The following is a 15,682-nucleotide window of genomic DNA, read 5'->3' as shown; positions in this document are numbered from 1 at the left end:
CTCTCCATCCTGTATTCAGACTATTGTATGACACTATTGTGCAATTTAGACCCTTAGTGAAACTAATTGTGTTTGCTCCTGTCCTGCCTAGAGGGCCATGGAGAACAGGACCCTGTTGTGCTAATTTCTGGATAAGCACATAATGAGACTCCCCATTCTGATGAATCTGTTATATAAATGGAAAAAGAGACCCGGAGGGAGCAGGGACACAAAAGTTAGTGAACAATCCAGGAGTAGCGAATGTCGGGTCAGTGGGGATCTCAGCTTCAGGATGTCCTGCTCCCATTTGAGGTCCTCTGAATAGCTTTCACCAGGGGTGGGAGTCTGTTGGATGCCCAAACCACAGCTGAGGCTGGAGCTCAACATCTATGTGTTTTCAAAGGGAATGTCAGGCCTGAGATACTCTGCTTGCTGTGTCCTGTGTGTCCTGTAGGATGCTGCATCTGAACAACCTCACTTCTGCCAAGCACCTCTGTAAGAGAACCTGAGACATTATAATTCCCAAACATCCACCAAATCCCAGCAAACTGCTGAAATGCAATTGAAATAACAGCATTCTGATGCAGTCAATTAACCCCCTGCTACCTCAAACCCTGATATCTGTGTATAAATAAAATGAAAGGTAATAGTGCTGGATCGTTGGCATATCTGGGGAGGAAAGCAGTGATTCCATGGTATGGTTTCTTATGAATTATTTAATGGGCACTATGATCAGAGATAGGTTTAGCCTCTGCCCTGCTCTAGGTCATCACAAGTATATACCCTATGTCCTCACTCAAAGAACTAAGCAGCTATGCCAAAGACAGGATCTTTGCATGACTGCCTCTAGATCCCAGCACATACCCGTGTAGCCCCTATAATGGACAAGCACATGTATTATTAAGCAGCAGAAAGCACTTGTACAAAGCTGACGGCACACATGACTTATTTACACTGACCTAAAATAGCAGCACTTTAAGTGATACAAACACAGAAGACTTTAAAGTGCTCCATGGAGATTTGTGAACACAGGAGAACCCTTTGGCTAATCCTGAAACACCGTTTTCTTTAAAAGTTGGCTTATTCTCTTTTATGCATTTGCCATTACTTTCCTTACCTAGAACTGACTTCCTTTGGTTTTTCCTATATATCGGACTATTAGCAGCTTGGTTAATAACAATCCTCCTACTTTTGTTGGCAGATGCAGCCTTTCAGAGCTGACAGTTCCTATGGGCTTAGGAATACTCTCCTGCAGCCTTGCATGGGGTTTTCCCTTCTTTTAGCTGGGTTTCCTGATGGAAAGTGGCTTTAAATGGTTCTGTTTTCAGCTATGCCCACTGGCCAGGCTTGGGACAGGTTGTCCCCACTGTCACTCGATATCTGTTTGGGGATGGGGACTGGATGTCCAGTGTTCCCTGGGAGGTGTGTGCCCAGATGAGGAGGGAGGTCACTGCCAGGGCGGCTGGGGAAGGCTCCTGGGGGTGTGCCAGGAGCGTGGGGTGAGAGGCGAGAACCAGTAAAACATTAAAATGTATGTGTGTGTGTGCGGGGGGGGACCTTAAAGATTATTTAACCAAAAAAAAAAAATCTCAAAGTCTGACTTATATGAAATTTAATTTAATTTATTTTTACACCAGCAGCTGTCAGTTCAAAGAACAAAAACAAAGTAGCCATCTGTGCTTAATTTCATAAATCTACTGTAGATTGTCACATGATAGTGGAACTTGGACAAAAACGTGTCATGTGACTGGGTCCGGTCCCTTTAAAGTCATGCTTTCATACATAGTCTGATTTAGCTGCATCTATAGACATGAGGCCCGACTAAGCAGGCAGCAACCTGTCATGAACTGAGCGGGGTCAGTCTGACAAAAATCCCGATTTCTAGGGCTTGTTACATCTTCCCCTCTTTTTGTGGCAAAAGTGTTTTGTTAGGGGTTTTTTTAATTATGTTTCCAGCATTCGAGCAAAACTATGAGCCTATTCAGTAATAGCAATGTCTATAACATGAAATGCAACATGAAATAAGTCCCCTTCCATGAGAGCTGCAATGACATGGAAAAATCAGGATGTCAAGGAGCTGTGGTGGACCGAGGGTGGTTGCAGAGCCAAGTAGCCTCACCTCTCATTGGAAGCCCTTTCCTGGCTCTTCAGCTGCGAGGAAAAGAGTTTTCTTTAAAGCTCCTCAGATCACAGGCAAATCAGAGAAATATAAAGAAATGAATTTTGTTTTAGCCATTCTAGAGGCAGGGCTAATAGGGAAAGTCAGAGTGTGTTTACTCTCCAAATTCATATTACTAAGAAAGTGCAAGGGAGAGAGATCAGAGGGGGTGTAATTAAAATACAGATCAAAAAGTCGCATTTTTCAATTTGCCATGTGAAAAAAAAATAACAATCAGCTTGTCATATTCTCATTAAATACCAGATGGTTGAGCATGAGTAATAGATCTCTGGCTGACAGAAATCTGCAAACTCTTTTCTTTAGAGAGTTTTTAACTTAAGCAATCCGACCGTATCGAATAGTCAATAATGCTCTCAAGGTGAATGTATTTGTTTAGTATTTGCGTGCATGTATTTGTCTGTGCGTGCCAGAGCATACGTGTATGTTGGGTAGAAACAAGAGCAGAGCCTCAGAGAAAGTAAAATTAATTCTTAGCAGGTAATTTTAGCTGCCTAACACTTACACTCTTACTCTCACACTCACAGACACGAGAGTTTCCTGAGGTTTTAATGCTTTCCACCTTCTCAGGGATAATTAAGTAATGACCACACCTATCCTGAAAGGAAAAGGCCACAGCTCCCTTATCTAATGCAGCTACATAACCATAAATCAGGTTGTTGCTCTCCTGTCGAGCCCTGCAGATCAATTGCTTTCTCACAGCGCTGCCGTTCCCCTCCGGCGGGGCGAGCAGGCAGCTGCCGGCAGCCCTGCCCACTGCCTTCACTGGGGCCAGCTCACCCCCAGACTAACTCCAGCAAAAGTTTTAGCACGATTGCATTATTTCTCTGGTTTGTTATTATTAGTGCTGTGTTACAGTAACACCGACAGGATCTGGCCATAAACCACCACTGAGATGGTGCAAACACGGAATTAACAAGATGCTGCTTTTCTTCCCCACGATTTACTCTCTCAGTGTGCAACATGAGATAGCACATGGACACAGTCAGGTGGAGAAGTTCAGACCTAACTGTATCAGGGGGTGCTCATGGAGACAGCACCAGCGGCATCAGCACTGCTGGTCTTCTGGAGCCGAACCTTTATGTAGCTGGATGCCTGTCTTGATCCCAAGTACAAAGACGCATCCGATTGCTACCTTACTGGACTTGAGCCATTTGTAAGGCTTGATATCAGTGCAGCCAAATGACTAGGAGCCCTGAAAGGCCAATGTAATAAAGGAAACATTTAAGCCTGCCAGCAACACGTGGAATTTCAAAGAAATTCTGTGTGTGTGCAAAAGCAGCAACCATTTTCCTCTTGCCTGCTCCAGCCTGTTGCGGAAGCGAACGCGCGCTGATCTCTCTTGGAGTCCTTGCATTTTATTTTAATTCCCCCCCCCCCCCCCCCTGCCTCTTGCTGCTGTTTTCCCTTAATCTAAAGAAGTCATTTTGAATGAAAGTAGATGATCTGGTCCTTGTATATGGAAAAACAGCAATTACTGGCAAAGAACAACAGTCTTTGTGGTAGGAGTGTGGTAGCTTTATTCTTCTACAAGTTTGGGCTGGACTGCTACTTAGAGTAATAAACATTAATGCCAGAAAAGAGCTTGTGAGGTTTTTTGGCTTACTCTTTTTGCCAGCAAGATATTTTTCCCTACGGGATATTGTAACCAAGCTTTAATTAAAAAAATTAGAAGGCATTAAAGCAGCACAAAGTAATAGCCTCCTTCGGTGTACCTCACATTACCAACCAACCTGTTAGTCTCAGACCTTCCTCGTTCAACCTACTGACACATCTGTGCTCTTGGCAGATCCGGATCTCACAATGCTGTGTTGTTCAGGGATACCTAGAAGTGGTATAGCTACATTAGCACAATAAATTAGCATGGGTAGAGCACCATGGTAATAAGTCTGGATTGCTTCTCATCCTCAAGCTAGTTGTTTTAGAGCTAACTCACTTAACACTATAATGTGCAGTGCAGATGTACCCACGTGCTATACTAGTCTTTGGGAATGATGCTGGTATTATGGGGACCTCGGAAAATCCATGGGCGGTGGGAACAGTGGAAAAGCTGAAAAGCTTGGGCTTTCCCTACTCAAGGCTTTCTTCAGTTGGTCAAAATAGTGGTGTTTTCTTTTCCTACAACAAGGCTCCTGGGATGAAGTCTTGGTGCCACAGAGATCTGTAGAAGTTTTGCCACCAGCTATAGCAGTTCTAAAACTTTATCCCCTGTTTATTTTTCCAGTCAAAGTGTTTTTCCAGTGATAATAGCCTAATCTCTCAAAACTGTTGATTTCTTCTTAAATTCCATAAGGTTTGCCAGTTTCACAACATTCTCCTTATGTGTTTTTCATGGTTTTAGCTAATACCAGCATATATTACTGCCTGGATCACCTTTTTTTGGGAATTGCCATCTTATCACACCAGCTTCACTTTTCAGCTGTTACTTTTTCAGGAGTTCATCCCCCGTCTCCTCTTCTTCTCTTGGCTTGACAAGACTGTCAGAGGCACATGTAAGCACTTGCTTTCTTGATCCTGGGCTTTAATGATTAGCTTAAGGAGTCTCATATGCTCCTGTCATGCCTATTGCTACCTCTGTCAACTTTCTTTTCAACACAGCAGACTTCGATCACACCTAGAGACAAGGCCTGCAGCACCTGCTCTCAAAGGAAATGGAAAGGCAGTTCTTCTCCTCATGAAGATTGACTAAGTAATGGAGCCACGGCTAACAAATTCACCTGAAGTTTTCATATGGCTCTTGAGTCTTGCTTCTCTAAGCTAGTAGGATTTACTGAGGTTAAGGTAACAGGATCCTCAGCTGCAGACATTGGCAGTGATTCTGGCAGCTTCCAGACTGTTTGGCTTCTCTTTGAGACCCATGCACTTTCTATCTAGCAGACCATGTACTTCCTACCTTCTGTCTACAGGTAAGGTGGTTTTGGAGAACTGCTGATGAGCCTCTTTCAGCGGTTTGCCTACACAACCTTCATTAGGATGACACGTCCAGCCACCGATACTCCCAACAGACACCTAACATGGCACAAACAGGAAGTTTCCATATGGATTTAGCCCATTCGACAGCTGTTTCATCTCTCAGGACCTCACGACCAAGGTCAGAGGCTTGGGCAGAGTTGCTATTTGCAGCGCCTGTCATCAGAACAAAGGAAGTCTTTAAGCTGGTTTTACCACCTTATCAAACCTCTGTGGGTGAGGCAGGAGAGAACAAACTAGTTTTCAGGACCACAGAGGCATACAAATCTGAGGGTAAGCAGATATACATATAGGTGTCTGATGACTCGTCTGATATACCTGATTAGTGAGAAAGGACGCTTTTGAGGTTAAGACACTGGATGGGTTTCAGGAAATCTGGATTCGGTTCCCAGCCCCACCACAGATTGCCTGTGGCATCTTAAGTGAGTCTGTTTGCTTGTGCCTCAGTTCTCTCTGTGTAAAGAGGGGGCACAGGGCTTTCTAGCTCTTAGGTTTTCTTTCAGACAGACAAGTCTGAAGTGCAAGTGCACCGGTGCCCCCTAACACACGTGGGCCCTCATCTCACTGGGGATCTCTTGATACCATCAGCGTGTGAATCACAATGCTCAAGGGAAGAGAACAATGTATACTTAATACATGCATGTACAAACAATGAATGGTTCCAAAAGTATCAGTGAAGTGTCAGAAGCTGGCCACTTTTGGGAACAGTAATAGTCTTACTGGCATCCACTTCTGGCAATCTCAAACTATTAACCAAAACCAGGACTGAGTATTTTATTTAATTTTTCACCGGGCAGCTAAGTATTTAAACACTTCCATTTTCCTTCCTTCATGCCAATGCATATCTTGGTCCTGGCTGCAAGATAACAGAATTGAAACAAAAGCAGAGCAAGACAAAACTACCTGGACAACATGGAGGTAGTGGGCAGTAACACTATTTCTCTTTGTTCATTAGTCATATCAATCATATTTATTACATGGTCATATCAGTCATACGATTCACATAATATTCATTGTTAGGTGGGACTAAGGAGATGGCACTGAACACCGGAGAAGTTCGGTGTGATAATTTGTCCATCATCCTGTTAGATTCAAATTCTCTCCTTGCTTGATGAATTCCAAATACAACCAGCCCCAGTCACTTGGGCCTCCACACTCTACAGTAACTGAAAATAAACAGCATTATTATTTGCAATAGCAATAACATTAGTGAGTGAGAATCTCCAGAGATGCCCCATTATGCACTTTTTTGGTTGATTCAGTGGTCTTTCTATCCTTTTAATCCCTTCTAGGTTATTAGTCAGAGATCCTGCTTTGAGGTTCTAGCTTGCAATGTCTCGCTTTCAGGCTGTTGTAAGGCACTCTCTCAAGAGTCTCTTTTCTTGGCAAACTCTTGTAGCAGCAGGCTTTGTAGGCAGACTTCTTTCATTACGTAACCTTTTCCTCTTGATAGGGCATCTGTAGTACCGGAGGGAGGAGGATGCCTGATGCAGACAGGTTTCATCCTCCCACCCTATTTTCATGTCCATGCATTTTCTCCTCTTTAAGAGGACTCTAATACTTCCCCTTGCTACTGAAAGTAGGTGGAGGAACAGCCAGTCTTTCCTATCCTTGGCAAAATATTTCTCTGGCGCTGTTACTTATTGTGGAGCAATGAGCACAAGCACCCTCACTGTTGCAGTGATCCAGGAGGAGGAGCAGTGCTCCAGCTAGATTTCCTGGGCAAGTATGTGACCCATCATACATCCACTGAGAGCATCAATAGGTAAAAGCCACCTCTGAAAATAGGGTACCCTGGATTGAGGCAGGAGTTAGTTGTACAAAGGGTATTCATGCCCAGTGTTCAGGTGTCACTGAGATCACCTTGCTCAAAGCTGCCCCAAGGGGAGCACTGGAGTGGATTTCTTGGTGAGGTCATGGAGTCTGTATCCCCAGTGATTTTAAGAACTAGTGACATGAATACCTCTGAGGGATGCTCCATGTATCACTGATACTACAGTGGTGCAGGAAGCACACGGGATCACCTCCTGGCACCTCTGAACATGCTTAGTGGGGTGGGAAATGCCTTAAGGTCTTCTGGGAACCAGTCCTTTCAAAACTCATAGCCATCTGAGCCCATCTCCTTGGGAGCAGTGATTTAAACTTGAGTCTCTCATATCCTGGGAGAGTATCCTCATCCTTTGGCCTTATGGAGAAAGGTGGGAGCGTCAGGTTTGGTTTATAATTGAATGCAGGTATTTAATTAGCTATGGCAAAGTAGATCAGATTCAGCAGAGGGTATTAGGAAAGTCCTGTTCCCAAATACCTGACAGGGTGGTGGTGAGGCCACTCTCCTCGATGGGAGACCAAGGTTCGAATTTCTGCTTTTTAATCAGGTGTGTGGGTGAGGAGAGAGGAGGAAGACTTGAAAGCAGATTTCCTACCTCTTATGTGGCTAAGGGAAAAATATGAGGGAGATGACTGTTAGTTGTTTTTTAGTATTTTTCTTGTCTTCAGGAAAAGATTTACAGCCAGAACTCCCAAAGGAGACAGGTGCCACCTTCTCTCCCAGTGGTAGCTATGTAACTGCCTCTGCTTAATTGCCTCACCACTAAATATTTCACACCACAAGGCCTCTTGCAGACATTTCCATCAGCTTGGGCAGCTTCTTTTTCTCCTCTCCAGTTTCTCTAATCCCATCCTGAGGTATCAGATTTACTCTCTCCCCTATGCCAGACCTGGCACCCTGTAATACCTGTGTGTCTAACCCAGAGCTGAGGATTCCAGTATGCACTGGGGTAGGTAGAAGTAGAAGTAGTAGGTAGGTAGAAGTATTACAACAGAGGTAGTAGGAGGTAGAAGTATTACAACAGAGTGGTTTTCCCCTTTTGGTGTGAAATCTCCTTTTACCTCAACTATGAGCGTGTTGAACAGTGAGGAAAGCAGTACTTCTGGCTGAAGCATGCACACAATTAATCAAGACTTGTGATCCTATGACACAGAGCTCTTTGTCTCAGATCTTCTGTCCCCTTTGGCTAAAATTATATGTTTAAGGTCTTTGTGCTGTTAAACTCAGCCTACTTTATACTTTCTGCCATGTGTACGAGACTTGAAGGGAGCTGGTGAGATATAAGACTTGTACTCCTACTGGTACATGACTCTGGTTTTATAGCTCAGAAAGTTTTTCAGTTACCAACCAGGGAAAGATAAATATATTTCTTGAAGTTTTTTTCTTCTTAATGAACAAGTTGGTTTTGTATGGAATGTTTCTCAAATTCTTTGCCTTGCCATGGAAATTTATATGCTCCCTTCTTACACTTAAATTACATTTACTTCAGTGGAAAATACCCCCATTCCCACACATTTTAACCTCCACTATCTTTCCTATGAGAAAAAGTAGAAGTGAGGAGGAGTAAAGAAGTGAAAAATAACAGGGTTGACTTGGTTTTTAGACCTGCAACTCTCTGACACCTGAGCCTACTTGACAAATAGAATTAGTCACATTTTGTAACATTTTATTTCACTGTTTTCACCACTCTGGTCACTTTTCCTCTAGCCCTGGCATTTCAGGAAGAAGAAAGAGGAGGAGAAAATTGTTAGTCTCTGTTTCAGGACAAAGTCCCACTTTTCCCTTAGGCAAGTCAAAGGTTATAGCAGCATGCTCCCATCACAGATTCCCCCATAAATACCCCAGGCCTGTCCCTTGCTGCCCCCCCTGAGATCTTAAAACTCAGCTCCTTCAGGAGGAGGGAGGGTAATTTTCACTGACAATGTGACACATCTCCAGATTCAAAGTTCACAGTGGTGCTCCCCACATGCTGATGTCCCCAGTCCTGGCACTCATAGCATCACATCTGTGCATTTCCCATTTTTACTTGTATCACAAGATCAGGTTTTCCACACCTTGCCAAAGGTGGCCCACAAGTCTTGTCACCTTCCAACTGGTGTGGCACCATTTTCTGCGTTGCCGAGCTATGGTTGTATATCATCCACCAACTAACCTTTTCAGTGACATATTTCTGCACTCCTTCCTGGATCCAGTAGCTGCTGTTAGGAAGCTCAGCAGAGCTTCACTTCTTGGGTTCCTGTTCTGCAGGTCTTCAGGTTAACCTTTCTAGCTTTAATCAAAAAAATATTATGTCAACAGGAATCATATTGTAGGCTTTCCCGGTGTGATTGTAACCTTTATTGTTGCTTAATTGACAAAAGTGCTAAAAGTCTATTTCAGAACTTCTGTTTCATAAAAATGTCTCCTTTGTTGAAGTATCAATTAGCAGTCTTGGTTCAAAGTTTATTTCTCTTGCATGCAGCCATTTATTCTGTAATAATTGTCTAGATTCTGACATTAAATACTGTAATTTCTCCTGCTATGTTTAAAACCACTTCCAAAGGCTTCTATGTTTTATTTCCTTCCCATTTTCTACAGAAATAGCTGGAGTTTGTTCATGCTTGGGGAGATTAATAAAACTATAGAGTAGATTGTGAAATTCACCCCAAACCAAAATACAATGAGCTCCATTCCAAGACCTCCTGCAGGCTCCATTTCTTTAATTAAATATATGCCAAGGTTCCTCTCCATGAAGTAAATATATAAAACTACATATTTGAGGGCAATTATAAGCTACTGTATTTTGACATTTCTTCACTGCAAATCTTTTAACCTTTATTAAGGGAACTCTGGTTGAACGGATTTCTACTTGAGATATATATAGCAAAAAAACTTAATGCCTATATGAAATTACGGACAAACTAAAGACAAATCCTAGGAAATGTGAGTAAATGAAACCCTGATTTTGGTCCTACCAAAGGCTGTGGCCAGCAAAGGCTCATCATTAGCAAGAGCTATATGCTTGTACTGAAGCCAGGGGAAGGTGTTTGCACTGGGGAAACTTCACCTTTCTCCATTCACAGTCTGGCTTTGCTGGTGCAGAGAACTACCATTTTCCAATTCTTGTCGCAGGGATGCCACAGGAAAGGTAACAAGATAGGGCTGGTCGCATATGGGGCAAATGCTGTGTATGACCCTAGTCAGCCAAGACAAAAGCCCTCTGCTCCTGCACTCTGTTTTGTTTTGAATGGGAGCAAGACATTAGTTGGTTCTTTGTCTTTGGTTAATCTTCTCTATGTCAGTAGTTTCTTCTGGCAGTAGGTAGTTGAAAGCCTGAGATGTGGGTGTGAGGGTGACCCTGGGACAGATGAGCAGGACAGGATGGGCTGGAAATGGGAGCTCTGAATGGGGAAAAATGATCAGAGGAAGGGACATTTGCAGGTGTGCTGACACTAAAGAGGAGGACACCAGGGAAATTCCTGGGTGCATGGTCCTTCTGCCCTCGGGGATTGGACGAGGGTGGGGTCTGATGTGCTGCCAATGGCCACAGTGTGAGGAGGATGGCTGAGGCAGAGGTGGGTGGCGGGTGCTGTGGGCGAGCCACCAAGGTCCTGGATGGGTTCAGGTTCCCGCTCCTGGAGGAGGTCGGAGTCATGCTGACCCTTACATCTTTATCTCAGACCATCAGGTCTGCTTGGTCTCTTCCCAAAACTGCTCTGGATGTCAGGGAAAAGGGATAGGAAACTTTTCTGGGGAGGTCACAAGAGGGGTTAAAGCAGAGGGCATAGGTAGGTGTTCTGATTCAGATGTGGCCTGGAGCAGTAGGAGCTCCTGCAGCCACTGCTGCAGACGCTGGCATGTAGGTACATTAATGTGGGAAACCCCTGTGATATGGGAAATATCCTGGCAAAGAAGCTGCAGCTCCTGTTTAAGCCAGGAGACAACAGTATGCTCATAGTTTGGCTATCATTTTGAGCAAACCCAGCAGTTTTTGGGAGCTGCTGGAGGCTAGTGGTTCTTTGCAAACTATCCACATGGTTCTGCCTTGGGTATAACCTTGAACTTTACTTAAACTGGGGTTCTGTCCTAGAAACACAGACTGACACATGCTGCACTTTATGTACTAATAAACCCAAGCCTGTTCAAACCTGCTTACTTGACAGCAGGCTACTAGATGAAAGCAGAGTTGGTTCACTTATCATCCAGAAATAGAGAGCTCCAGAAGATTTTTCTTACACAGCATAGAAGTTTCCAACTTCTATTTCTTTTTTTTTTTTTTTTTTTTTTAGTGGTAATCACCCTACCATGGGAACGAAAGACAGCAGGATAAAACTTGAACTTGCCATTCTTAGCTGGTCAAAACAGAAGTTCTGTCTCCGTAACTCCAACTTTCCCTTCAAATACATGTGTTGAAACTTCGCCATGGATATTTTTCTGCCTTCTAAGAAAAAACATTAGATGATCCATCTATAAGAGGATCTCTGACATCAATTGGTAATGGATACTGCACAGTAAAAAGATTCATTCTGAACAGCTCCTGCCCTGCACAAACCCTAAGCCTGTTTGACGTGACCTTCTGTGGCTTTTCTTGCCTGTAGAATAACTTATGAAATTTTTAGCATTCCTGCAATCATAACATCTGGGCCTCATTGTTCTATATGTTGGAAAAAGGGGGGGCAATGACAAACACACTTTGCATTCACTTCCTCTTTCACGTGGTTTTCTACATGTTTTGAATCAAGATGCTCAAGCATAAATTTCTGATGGACATTTCTGGATGCTCCTGAGAGGCAGCCCTCAGAGTGAAGGAGGGAGGTAACCCAGCAGAGTGGTTTTGTGCATATAGCACTGGGGTGCTGGTTTGTGTTAGACAGGTAAACAGAAGAGTCACTTATTCAAAATATGCATGGCAAGGTGTTGGTAGCAGGGGGACTACAAGGGTGGCTTCTGTGAGAAGCTGCTAGAAGCTTCCCCCATGTCCAATAAAGCCAATGTCACCTGGCTGCACACAGACCTGCCACTGGCCAAGGCCGAGCCCATCAGCGATGGTGGTAGTGCCTCTGGGATAACATATTTAAGAAGGGGAAAAAAATAACTCTGCAATTGCAGCTGGAGAGAGGAGTAAGAATACATGAGACACAGCTCTGCAGACACCAAGGTCAGTGAAGAAGAAGGGGGAGGAGGTGCTCCAGGTGCCAGAGCAGAGATTCCCCTGCAGCCCATGGTGCAGCCCATGGTGAGGCAGCTGTGCCCTGCAGCCCGTGGAGGTTCATGGTGGAGCAGATCTCCACCTGCAGCCCATGGATGACCCCATGTTGAAGAACATGGATGCCCGAAGGAGGCTGTGACCCTGTGGGAAGCCCACGCTGGAGCAGGCTCCTGGCAGGACCTCTGGCCCCATGGAGAGAGGAGCCCACGCTGGAGCAGGTTTGCTGGCAGGACTTGTGACCCCATGGGGGACCCACGCTGGGGCAGTCTGTTCCTGAAGGGCTGCACCCCAGGGAAGGGACCCACGCTGGGGCAGTTCATGAATAAATGCAGCCTGTGGGAAGGACTTATGTTGGAGAAGTTCATGGAGGACTTTCTCCCATGAGAGAGAATCCACGCTGGAGCAGGGGAAAAGTGAGGAGTCCTCCCCCTGAGGAAGAAGGAGCAGCAGAGACAACGGGTGATGAACTGACCACAACCCCCATTCCTCATCTCCCTGCGCTGCTGGGAGGAAGAAGGTAGAGTATTCAGGAGTAAAGTTAAGCCCAGAAAGAAGGGGGGGGGGGGGGGGGGGGGGGGAGGTGTTTTTTAAGATGTGGTTTTATTTATTATCCTACTCTGATTTGATTGGTAATAAATTAAACTAATTTCCTCAAGTCGAGTCTGTTTTGCCTATGACAGTAACTGGTGAGTGATCTCTCCCTGTCCTTATCTCAACCCATGAGCCTTTCATTGTATTTTCTCTCCCCTGTCCAGCTGAGGAGGGGGAGTGATAGAGTGGATTTGGTGGGCATCTGGTGTCCAGCCAGGGTCAACCCACCACATGCTGGAATATTTTTGTCACTCTATTAAAATTACCAAATCAGTGCTGGTATCTGATTTGTGGTTTTTTTCTAGTCCCTTTCACAGATCTACAAGAGTTTCTCTCTTACACATCACTAAATTGTAAGCTATGTACATTAAAAGGCCTTGGGTGATTTGAAGAAAATCATCTTCCTGTGCTTGTTGCAAAGAGAAGTTCCATAGTTAAAAAAATAAAATAAAATCCATAGTATTTTACTCTTCTCCAGTCATTTGCTTTTGCATCAGCTGCTGACTTTACATAGTGTGTAGGAAATGCCATCAATAACTTGTAAACTTTCAAAGTTCAGGGGTCATGATATCAATTCTGATGGACAAAAGCATTAGAGGAGCAACGCATGTGTCTTGGGGCTAGAAAGAGTAAGATTGAAAGGTGCAGTCATAGACTCATTAACTTAAGGAGTACAGTGCTGCTTTGTTGTTATAATTTGATAGAGTGCTTGGAAACAAGCAAAAGATCAGTTTGTGTTTGGGAAAGAATAATTCAGCCTCATGTGAATGCCTTTTATTTTTAGAGAAATGTGTCTCCCTTAGACCCTTGTAAAAATAAATTGTGTGGAGCAGAGGGACATTGCCTGCATGCAGAATCAACTATTTGCCAAATGTTTTCTTTGTTTAAAATATGCACTTGCTAGACTGAAGCCCAAACTGCAAAGTTCAAACCAACACTCAAATTCTAAACAGCGCAGACTTTAAAGTCACTGAAGTCCAACTGGGAATCACGGCACTACAAGCAGTCCTGGAGTTAAATTTCTACACCAGCCTTTGCTTACAAAATATCAGAAGAGGTGCAAGTGCTACCACCTGTTTCCTTCCTCACCACTCCCAGTTTTTGCAACAGCTCAGCGGTAAGTGTGCTCCGCCAGGATGGGGATGACCCAAGTTCACTTTCCGGAGAGATGGAAAAGCATTTGAGTCCACAGACTCTCAGGGTATACTCAGGAGGGACTGCTTCAGTCAGTCCTGTGAAAGGTGTTTATACTGTTCTATAGAATAATAAGATGCTATTTTTTTTTTTTAATAAAAAAAAAAAAAAAAGGAATTTGAGCATGATTTTTTTTTATCCCAGGCAAGATTACCTGGAAAAAGGAGACATGGGTACCAAGCTTTGCTCCAGGAAAAGCTTCCTTAGGGCAAAATACTTCAGCAGGGGTTGGAGCTATGAGCTGGAACCAATGTGTTTTTTCCTACGTGAACACCTACATCCTCACTAAATTAGTGTCAAGCACACGCATTGTGTCCCTATCTGTCTCTCTTAGCATGTGGATTACTGCCGGCAGCGCAGGGGAGGACAGGGCAGGGCAGGGCAAGACAGGGTAGTAACTGATAGCCTGGAGTTGGGAGGGGATGAAGGGGCTGACAGGGTGGGTGAGCAGAATAGGGATGTCTCCATCAGTGCAGAAGCGCTCACCCTTTCACATCCTGGGCAAGGCACATTCAGCCACCAGACAGAAGAAAGGGGCAATTAATGCCCTGGTATTCTTTACCCACCCCAGTTTGGTAGACACATTTGAGGCCATTTAGTAGATAACCTCACTGATCAAGGGCCAGAATCAATGGCAACCTTTAGGGGAATTTTGAGTTGCCAGTTACACATTATTAGTTCATTTAGTTTAACAACCTGTGAAGATTTTTGCAGACAAGGAGTTATTTGGTAAAGTGGAGGGTTTCTTTAAATCCAATTTTTATTGTGAATGAAGGACAACAACTAGTGATAATAGCTCCAGTACATGAAAACAGGAGCTTTATCATTTAACATCTCACAGTGCATGGCTTGAATATCCAGACTGGCACAAAGAGTTGCTTCTTAACAATTTTAAGATTATATCAGTGGGTGTTAGGTACCTGAATACTTCTAGATCCTTGGCCCAAAGTGACCAGGCTATCCCATGAACCAGGTTTGGATCTTTCAGTGGGGAAATGTCCCGTGAAAGACTCGTGCTTCCTCTGTCATCCCTGGTAATCTTTCCCTAAGAGAAAAATCTGCATCCCTGCAGCTTGATTTAAATATGCAGAGTTTGACTTCTTCCTTTACTTTGTAATTAATGTATAAAGTACTCATCTCTTGGCAATATCTCTGGCGTGGTGTGTAACACATTAAGAGTCAGCCCACCTGGGCTCAAGGGCTGGGTCTCGCTCCTGTCACCAAAGTGGACAGTACCAGGGGAGAAGAAAGCAAACTGAAGGAAAGCTGCCATGCTTAACGACAAAGTGACCTGAAGAGAAAAGCCTGATGTGCCCAGATGGGATGACAGCCACCGACAGACCCCAGTGGACATCCTCGGGGAAGAAGCTCCATAGATGGAGTCCCCGTCGAGAAGGTTCAAACAGCAAACCCGAGTGCAGCAAAACTGTACAGTTAAAAAAAAGAAAGAAAAAAAGATAGTTTTCATGTTCCATAAGGCTATGATTATGTGATATACATATTTTTATTCAAGATCAAAGCGTTGTTTTTAATAGTTAAATATTCACAGATGTAAATGAGCTTTGATTTGCATAAAGTGATAATTATGTTATTCATTAGGACTTGGTAAATGTTGTGTTCAAATTCCACGATCATTTTGCTTTAGGGTTACTGAGAAACAAGTTTATGAGTTTGAGGGGAAACCTATTGTGAAAGTAAATGGCAGAGTTTATTTCCACCGAGCTGGGATGATTTACCTACCTCCTACGTTCTCAGT

The sequence above is a fragment of the Strix uralensis genome, chromosome 4, assembly GCF_047716275.1.
Source record: "Strix uralensis isolate ZFMK-TIS-50842 chromosome 4, bStrUra1, whole genome shotgun sequence".
In the NCBI taxonomy this organism is placed as follows: Eukaryota; Metazoa; Chordata; class Aves; order Strigiformes; family Strigidae; genus Strix; species Strix uralensis.
This window is presented reverse-complemented; position numbering follows the sequence as displayed.